Consider the following 9,871-nt stretch of genomic DNA (forward strand, 5'->3'; position numbering starts at 1 on the left):
TCTTTCGATAAACAAACCTGTGTATACACGTGAAGTACAGTAGGTCCCCCCAGTATATCAGGGAGCGTAAACATCAAATTCTCTAAAAGACCCCCCAAAACAATAAGAGCTTAAGCGAAATGATTCATTTCTCTCATCCCCCATAGTCAGCATGTATGCAGGCCTTGATGGTGTCAGTGACCCGGGTCTTGTACCTGGGTGTTCTCCAGGACTGGCCACGTGGCTCCCGTCTTGTAACCCAGGGTGACTGCTCTGGCTCCTGTCCCTGCAGACGTGCTTCAGCAAAGGCAAAGGCAAGGAGGGCAAAGGGAGGGCATTGCCCTTCCCTTTAAGCAAAGGGCTTTACAGCTGCATGTGACAATTGGCTATCACTTTGTCACGTGGTCACACCAGTGGTTTGGGAATGTAGCGCTTGACTGTGTACCCAACTGAAGATTAAAGAGCTATGTTATGCAGGAAAGAAAAATAATAATTGGTATTTCAACATTCCATCAAGTTCCTAAATTGATGGTGGGGCCATTGATGTGGGGAATACATGATGGCGAGGAACTGATTAAAAAAAATAATTCTGTGAAAATCGTATCATACATGCAGTTGAGGACCTCTTGATGAAGCTATATATTCTAGACAAGAGAAAATAACATTAGAATGTAACTGTTGACAGAAATAAATTTAAAGGGAAATTTGGAGATAAGGGGAAATCCATTCCATTTCTATCAACTACTACTTTCCATAGAGCTCTTATAAGTTTTATAAATCCGTAACATTTAACCTCAAACTGTTGTTGAATGTCAGGGAGATAGGTAGAAAACCCCAGGATAAACCATTTCACATTGACGTTCAACTATATTTTCCCTTCACGACTCAGCTGTTCCACGTAAACAGCACTGCCGGCATTAGTTTGCATTCAATATATGACTGGTCTGAGTTTAAACTATTGGCCTCATGGACAAAAAATTAATTTTTCTCCCAATGAACCAGCTCACTTCAGTGCATTCTTTGACGTTTTCTCAAGGAAGATCCTTCACTTTCTTTAGAAAAGGAAAGAAAAGTATAGTCGTGACTTCTCATGATAATGTGCAGGTGTAATGATGAACTAATTGAAAACAAGTTACCCCTTCACCTTCCTCCCCCCATAAGAGTGTTATATAGCAAATGACCTTGCGTCTTGAAAACTTATATCCTAATTATCACTGATTTGATTTCAGGACACTAAATTTTAGGGGTACTGGTCTGTGATCTATGTTGTGACACAGACATTTATCAACTCCGGCAATCCCCATTAGCTCCGGGATCACAAGCCCTGTTGGGAAAAGTTCTCATTTCTATGGTCTAACCTTTATCATAAGTCATTAAAAAAAGGGGGGGGGGAGTATGTGCATCTGAAGCATACTATGTTGTGTGGAGTCTTCGTCTTAATTTTAATCCGTGTTTCAGTATTAACTAGGAGCTACTACTCTGTCCAGTAATTTGATTTACTCTTTGACTTTGCCTCAGAGCCGAGAGTCTAAACGCTGTACCCGAGGCTACAGAGCACTGATTCCCAAACGCTGGCCTGGATCAGAATCACCCGGAGGATACAGATTCTGAACGCCCTCCCCAGGGTTTCTGACTCGGTAGCTCCTGGATAAGGGCCGATAATTTGCATTTCTAGCAAGTTCTCAGGTGATGCTGAGGCTGCTGATCCCTAGTCTGGGGACCACATTTTGAGAACATTACATCAGCGCAGCCAGAGTTCTGGCTGCTGCAGATTCCTTTTCTGAACAGAGCTACTGTGTCTAAGAACTCTATAACTGAAGTGATAAAAAGTCCCCTCTTTAAGGGCTGAGAAGAGATTTTGAGTGAAAACATTATCCATCATGTACACACCACATAGCTATCCTCTGCTCGTGTAAGCTTACCGCTAACCTCTGGGTCAAATAATGATGAGCATCAGATAATTTCAATAAGACATTTCAAATTTTATCTTAAATGACATAAAATGAGTCCATAAAAATACAGTGTCTTAAGTAGATAATTATAGTGAGACTCCTTGTAAGGGCACTCATAACCCTATTATATCACATCAAAATATAATATGAATGTTTTGAAATTCGGTATCAAAATATCTGACACATAGGTACAGTTACACAATATGTTTTATTAAAATGTAAGAAAACCATTGTCATAATATGGAAGAGTTAGGGGGGTATAGAAATAAACATCAAGGCCAAGTTCAAGATTTTGGGGAAAAGTATTTTTATTAATTAATTCATTTAGAAAGGGAGAATGCACACCCCAGCAGTAGGGAGGGAGGGAGACAGAGAGACAGAGAGACAGAGAGATAGAGAGATAATACCCTAACTGGTCTCCATGCTCACGCAGAGCCTGACGTGAGGCATGATCTCACAACCCTGAGATCTTGACCTGAACTGAGATCAAGTTGATTAACTCAACCAACTGAACCTCCTTGATGTCCCCAAAATTAACTCTCTTGATTGACCGATTGATTTAGAGAGAAAGACAGAGCACGTGCACAAGTAGGGAGGGAAAGGGAGAAAGAAAATCTTAAGCAGACTCCGCTCCTAGCGCACACCCTATACCACGCTCCATCTCACCACCCTGAGGTCATGACCTGAGCTGAAATCAACAGTTAGAGGCTTAACCGACTGAGCCACCCAGGCCCCCCATGGGAAAAGCATTTAAATGGTCAGATAAACAAGGTAAAAAAATAGCTTTTGTGATAGGAAAATAGAGTGAAAAGAATGAAAGAAAATAAGATATTTTACATGCTCATTTATTTTGCTGAATGCTTTCATCGTGTCCATTAGTAACGGGAAAAAGAGTTGCAATTTCATTAAGCCATTCTTTGCAGGATTCATTTTCTCTGAGCAGCTGTGAGAAAAAAAGATCTTAGGTGAAGAAACCTATTAAGTTTTCAAATGATTAGGATTTGTTTTATAGGTTTTATTTTAATGCATTGTTCTGTCTCACATTTAAATTTTTTTTAGATTTATTTATTAGACAGAGAGAGAGAAAGAGAGAGAGCACATGAGTAGGGGGAAAGGCAGAGAGAATCTCAAGCAGAATTTGCGCTGAGCACAGAGCCTGCCAGGGAGCTCCATCTCATGACCCATTAAATTGTGACCTGAGCCCAAATCACAGGGCAGTCACTTAACTCACTGAGCCACCCAGGAACCCCTTCATGTTAAATTTTATATACACACATAAAATAGTGTATAAGTTAAGTTGAGGGTAGTGACCTACAAGATAATGGTAGAACATGACAAACACATTATACAAGAATTTAAATCAGTGTGTATTTTATTTTAATTAATGTACTTTATTGTTTTAGAGTATTTTTAAGTTTACACAAAATGGAGCAAAAAGTACAAAGAGTTCTTATAAACCCTTTTCCTCGGCACACCGTTACCCTGTTGTTAATATCTTGCCTCGCAATATCTTGTTACAACTGATGAACCAATACTGATCCATTATAATGAGCAGATGTCTATATTTATATTAAGGTTTACTCTGTGCTGCACAGTTTGCTGGCGTTGACAAATGTGTCGTGTCATGTGTCCACAATCATGATATCACCCAGAATAGTTCCACTGCCCTAAACATTCACTATGCCCCACGAGCTCAACCCTCCTCCTTACCATCAAGTCCCTGGAGACCTTTATCTTTTCCTGGCCTCTATGGTGTTGACTTTTCCAAAATATCACATAATTGAAATCATAAAGTATACAGTCTTTTCAAATTTTCACCTGTCAGTTAACAGGCATTTTAAGTTCCCCGTGGGTCAAAAAAAAAAAAAGTTCCCCGTGGGTCTTTACGGCGCGTTTCATCACTAAATACTATGCCCCTGTACTGATACGCCCGTTTGTGTGTTCATTTACCAACTAAAGAACATCTCGGCTGCTTCCAAGTTTTGGCAATTTTGAATAAGGCTGCTATAAACATTTGTGTGCAGGTTTTTGTGGATTTCAGTTATTTTGGATAAATGTCTAGCCGCATGATTGCTGGATCATATGGCAAGGCTATGTTTAGCATTGTAAGGAACCGCCAAATTGTCTTTCAAAGTGATATTAACATTCTGCATTCCCACTTGCAATGAATGTGATTCCCTGTTGCTCCACATCCTCGCCAGCATTTATTGTTGCCAATGTTTTAGATTTTAGCCATCCTGATGGGTGTGTAGCGGTCTCGTTTTTCGAATTATCAGTTCCCTAATTACATGATATTAAGTGTGTTTTCATATGCTTATCTACCAACTGCATCTCTTCTTTGGAGACATGTCCAGATTTTGTTATTATTTGAACACCTTGTTCGATACACAAACCAAAGGCATAGGCGTCACAACACCCAGTTTCTGGTCTTGGATTTGGCATTTTCTTCTCACACGCTCTCAACGGAAACTCAGATTCAGAGTGTTCTTGTGTCTATTTCATGGGATTGTTCTAAATATCAAATAAAGATTGTTGCAAAACTGCTTAAAATCCAAATGAAAAAGGGGGGTGCTTTGCTTTTAAAGCTACTCTATAATAATTACTCTACAGTGAATTTCTGAAATCCTCTTGCCAAAACGGAAATAAAATTTGCTGAGATTAAGTTCCACTCGTGTAATCATCCCTCATGTTTTAACAAGAATTTTAAAATTTGTAATATATATGTTCTATGTAGAGATAATTGTAATAATTTCCATAAATTGCCGTGGATTTAACTGTATAGAAAAGATTAAATAATTAATCTCTCTCATTTTATGGGAAGGTCAGTCATCTCCTAGTAGAATATATACCTAATGAAATTATACTATTTAACTGATGTACCGATGTGCTACTACTGGTATTTGCTTTGCTAATGAAATTAAACTTTGTCCCTTCCAGAAAATGGCTGAGAGACAGATTCAATTTTTTTTTTCATGGACAGTTGAGAATTTTGTTCGTGTAGAATAAGTTTTGTGTTCTACAAATCAGGGAACTAGCTATTCATATTACACATTCTAAGTCTCTTAATCTTACTTTTCCTTATATAATATTTAAAGATATTGTTTAAAGATATTGAAGAGAGTTATAATTTTAATATTTGCTTCATCAAGAAAAATGACCAGCTTAAAGTGAAGTCATAGAAATCCCATGAACTACTGGTCCTCTCTATTTTATTAGGAAATTTACGTGGATATTACCCAGGCATAAGCACGTTTTGCAGGTGCTATAAAACAATATCCCACTCTCAATAAATTTAGCGCTGCCTGATGAACTTGGCTGACATCCTTTACATGTATTTGTTTTTTTGTTTTGTTTTGTTTTTTCCTTTTTTTTTTAGGATTTTATTTATATATTTATAAGAGGAAGGGAGGGAGGAAGGGACCTTTACATGTATTTGTATCTAAATATTTCTGGTTGCTGTCCAAGTGTCTTGAAAAAAGAGGTTTAGAAAATTGTTGCTTCTCCCCTATCCCATGCTGAAATTAAAAGAAAACATGTACTCTTTCAAATAGTCATTGCAATACTGAAAATAATAATAATAATTAATAATAATAATTAATAATAAAAGTCAAGCTTGACTCCCATGAAACTCCCTTTCAACCAGTCTAGATCAGAAAGTCATACTTAATACCCACACCAAACACCATGATGCTGGTTCCAGAACCCAATTCAGTATCCTGGTATCCAATTTTCTTCAAGTGAAGGGATGCATGAGTATGAATGACGAGACTTTTACGACTGTGGGCCTAAGAAATACTGCCATGGCTCATCCTTCGTGAAATGTGACGTTGAGAGAAATGATTGTCCACTGGAGAAGCCATATTCATAACAGCAGCAGCTGAATGAGCTAAGCAGGTAACGGTTAGCAAGGGGAGGGGCCGGAGAGAGCAGGAAGTTCTCCAAGACCACTTCTTTCCTCAGCCTTCTGTATGGCACTTTATTCAAGCATCCGGATCCTTCTGTTCTACCAGGAGCAGCAGGACTTCCAGTGGCAATTGAGATAAGCAGGCAGTAGAGTGGCAATTGAAATAAAAGGGAAGTGCTGTCCATTGATCGATAGTTGTAGATGAGTCTGAAAGGGTGACTTAGAGTTACTTGTGCTGCCCTAAGTGGCACTTAGGACTAGTGAGGAATTATTTATTAAACGTCCATGAACAAACCTGGGAGTCGCAGAAATACGTAGAATCGTGACTCCTGCAAATATCAGAATGCTTGTTAACCAGTGGGAAGGTTCCTGCAACTGTTTGGACAGAAATGCAAATGTAAGTGTGACCTCCTTTTGCGAATGAACCAGGGAAGCAAGTGATCGAAGTACGTATCATAGAGATCCAAGCATTTTACCAGATAGCAACTCTTTTCTCTATGGTTTATATGTCATTCTGGAGTCTCTGGCCTCTTGGGGATTCTATCAAAGAACTTATAGTATTACTATTATGTTACACTTGAATGCCTACTGTGTAGTGTACATGGTGCTTAAAACTGTATATACATCATATCATTTAATCTTCACAATAACACTAGAAGTTAAACAGCATTAGTATTTGTAGAAAAACTGATATGCAGATAATTGGTAAAGTTATGGTTGGTAGCCTAGAGCCTACATCCTCAAGTACTACAATCATATCTCAGAAGTGATCTTTGGGATCCCTGGGTGGCGCAGTGGTTTAGTGCCTGCCTTTGGCCCAGGGCACGATCCTGGAGACCCGGGATCGAATCCCATGTCGGGCTCCTGGTGCATGGAGCCTGCTTCTCCCTCTGCCTGTGTCTCTGCCTCTCTCTCTCTCTCTCTCTGTGACTATCACAAATAAATAAAAATTAAAAAAAAAAAGTGATCTTCGACATCACAAAATATTGTTAATATGCTTGATAACTTTTAGTTTGACATCTATGAATTGATTTCATCACTCTTCATCTCAATACCATCCTTTTCCCAATATATATAATTATACTTAATGGCAATAGATTATTTTTGAGAGAATACACACACACACACACACACACACACACACACGGATATGTTGTTCCAAACTAGCACTTGTATTAGTTTGGATTAGTTTAGTCCAGAAAATCATACGTAAGAAAAATGCACAGGAATAAACCGTATTTGATTGCAATTTAATCAGGGGGTTAATTTCAATGGATTCTTATAGTTGCTTTTTTATCACATAAAAAGTGAGAAAACCCTTATGATTTTACAGTTACTCTATTGATTCACAATAAGATGGACAATTTCTGTTTTAAAAATTGAACAGTATTAAATTAAAATGAAAGGGCCACATTAAGTCTTAATCAGCAAAAGGTATCATAATCAATATATAAAATAAATTTAATGACCTTGTCTTACATCCTATGGAGAAATTATTTATACATAGGATAGCATATTTCATATGTTGAAAAGCTAAAGTGCCACTAAAATACAGAATGACACAAAGAAGAGCAGCTTATGTTGGCTACACAGATAAATCAATTCAGTTAAAGCCCAAATGCTTGACACTAGAAGCATTAATTTGAGTATTACCACTATGGAAAGATTTTTATATGGCCAGAAATAAAAGGGCAAGTTTACTACATTGTCTCAGTTTCTAATTTTCTAAATTTCCAATTCTACCCAGCTGCTCCTAGTGGAAAACATTTTTGTGATTGTACTATTGGAAATAGGTACTTAATTGTGTTATCAGAGGACAAAAGTAAAATTGCATGTTCACAGCAAGTCATAAGTAATAACAGGATCACCACCAGTCAGAAGATACAAAGGCCGAGAGACTACTTAGAATGAAGGGCTTCAGTAGGGTGTTATGGCAAATATAAGGAGTTGGTAGGTTTGAGGATCTACATCCAGGAAATGCAGGAAATTTGATTAGGTGTAAAATTAGGAAGGCATGATAGTTTATGGTTTGAATCGAAGGACTAGAAATCCATCAGTAAAAAGGAATAGATAGGTCTGGAATATCCAGTTACGTGCGTGCAGAGAAGTGTCTAGAATGGTAATGGGATGGCAGGGCAGGGAAAGGAGAGAGAGTGAAAGGCATCTGGGAATTTGATTCTGTTGAGTAGATCTGAGATTCCTTCCTCATGGTTGTAGAAGTGTTACTAAAAAGGCAATAAAGTTCTCACAGATTTAGAGCCGAGGGTAAATAAAGATGCTAGATCCTTGCAAACTTATATAAATTCTAAAAGCTCTCAAGTAAAATGTGATCAGCTGCATGACTTCCCCATTTAGTGTAGAAATAACTAGCACGTTTACTCTAATGGAATACACGAGGAGCAAAGTGTGATGGGTGTGATCTATCCTCCCTTCGTGATTGTGTTACACGGAAGCATAGAGATGTTCTTTACAAGTAAACTGATGTGATTGATAAGCTAAATGACTGATCTCTCATATTTCCAATAATACCTGAGGTACTTTTCAAGCATTTGTTTTACACTATTTGCCAGTTTGAGGCTGATGGGATAGACACCATTTTTAGCTGCAAAACACTGTTCAGATGAGGCCTTATACCATATAAGCTGATCCAGGTTGAAGCTTGGGTTTGGGACCTCCTCGAATAAAGGGCTGAGCATTCCAAAAGTTCATTCCTTTTTTTCTTTTCTTTTTTTTTTTTTTTTTTAAAGTCCACTGGTTTAAGAAACAGAGAAGGATCATCAAGGAATTGCTGCTAAGCTGAAAACGCTCATGTTATCTCATATCCTAAGAGGTCTGTATATTCACCATGAGATAAAACATTTAATAAGAAATATCACAGTGCTACTTATTTTTGTTTGTATTATTTTGCTTTGTTTTTTATTATATTTAAAAATATAGTCAGACTTTTTCTGTACTGAGAGGCAGCAGTACAGCAGCAAGATACTGAAGTAGTAACCAGTTATTTAAAAAGAAATCTTGACCGGAGTGCCTGGGTGACTCAGGCAGTTAAGCGTCAGACTCCTGATTTTGGCCCAGGTCAGGATCTCGGGGTTGTGAGATGGAGCCGTCTTCCCCTTCTCAGTGTTTGTGCATGCATTCTCTCTCTCTCTCTCTCTCTCTCTCTCTCCCTCAAAGTAAATAAATAAATATTTAAAAATTAAAATAAAAAAAATAAATCTTCTGGGGTATGTTGCTGGCTCAGTCAGAAGAGCACGCAGCTCTTGATCTCAGGGTCTTGAGTTCAAGCCCTATATTGAGTATAAAGATTAAATAAATAAATAAACAAACAAGCAAACAAATAAATAAATAAAAGCAAACTTAAAAAAAAAGAGAGAGAAAATCCTGATTAAAAAAAAGAAGTCTTGGGATCCCTGGGTGGTGCAGCGGTTTAGCGCCTGCCTTTGGCCCAGGGCGTGATCCTGGAGACCCGGAATCGAATCCCACGTCGGGCTCCCAGTGCATGGAGCCTGCTTCTCCCTCTGCCTGTGTCTCTGCCTCTCTCTCTCTCTCTGTGACTATCATAAATAAATAAAAAAATTTAAAAAAAATTAAAAAAAAAAAGAAGTCTTAAGCCTCTGAAAAATTTCAAAACTGTAAGAAAGATATTGGTAAGGGACTCAGAAATGGTCCAAATGATCAAAGGCAGCATTGAATATTAAGATACTTTAATCAAAATAAATTTAATTTTTCAATAAAAGTAATTAGAAAATAATCACCTGTAATGATACACTAGTGACTTGGGCTTCAAACGATGCCACTACACAGTCCAGAGGTTATTAGCAAGGAAGAATGTTCCAATAACACATAACTCAGTTGTCATGCTATTTATTGGAAAGACGAAGGAGCATATGAACTATTTAACTGAGATAATTTAAATAAAAATTAAAGCTAATTAAAATAATGTATCACCCATACGCAGGCACACCACATAGAGAAACAGCAAAAGTAGGCAGAAAAAGAGCAGTAAGAAGGTTCAAGCTAGCACGGGAGAGGCAAC

At 37.9% G+C, this 9,871-nt stretch overlaps 1 protein-coding gene across 3 annotated transcripts in view; it reads left to right on the forward strand.

The window, feature by feature from the left end:
* Positions 1-9,871, forward strand: part of LOC140624565 (uncharacterized) — a 136,558-nt gene that overhangs the window by 9,732 nt on the left and 116,955 nt on the right. The window contains exon 4 of one of the 3 annotated variants that reach the window (XR_012024026.1): positions 1,498-4,872. The exons of the other annotated variants lie outside the window; for them this stretch is intronic. The gene's annotated coding sequence lies outside the window, so the exon portion shown is untranslated. Of the gene's footprint in view, positions 1-1,497; positions 4,873-9,871 lie in introns of those variants that run through there. 3 annotated transcript variants of the gene reach the window in all.

The sequence above is a fragment of the Canis lupus genome, chromosome 34, assembly GCF_048164855.1.
Source record: "Canis lupus baileyi chromosome 34, mCanLup2.hap1, whole genome shotgun sequence".
NCBI classification, from domain to species: domain Eukaryota; kingdom Metazoa; phylum Chordata; class Mammalia; order Carnivora; family Canidae; genus Canis; species Canis lupus.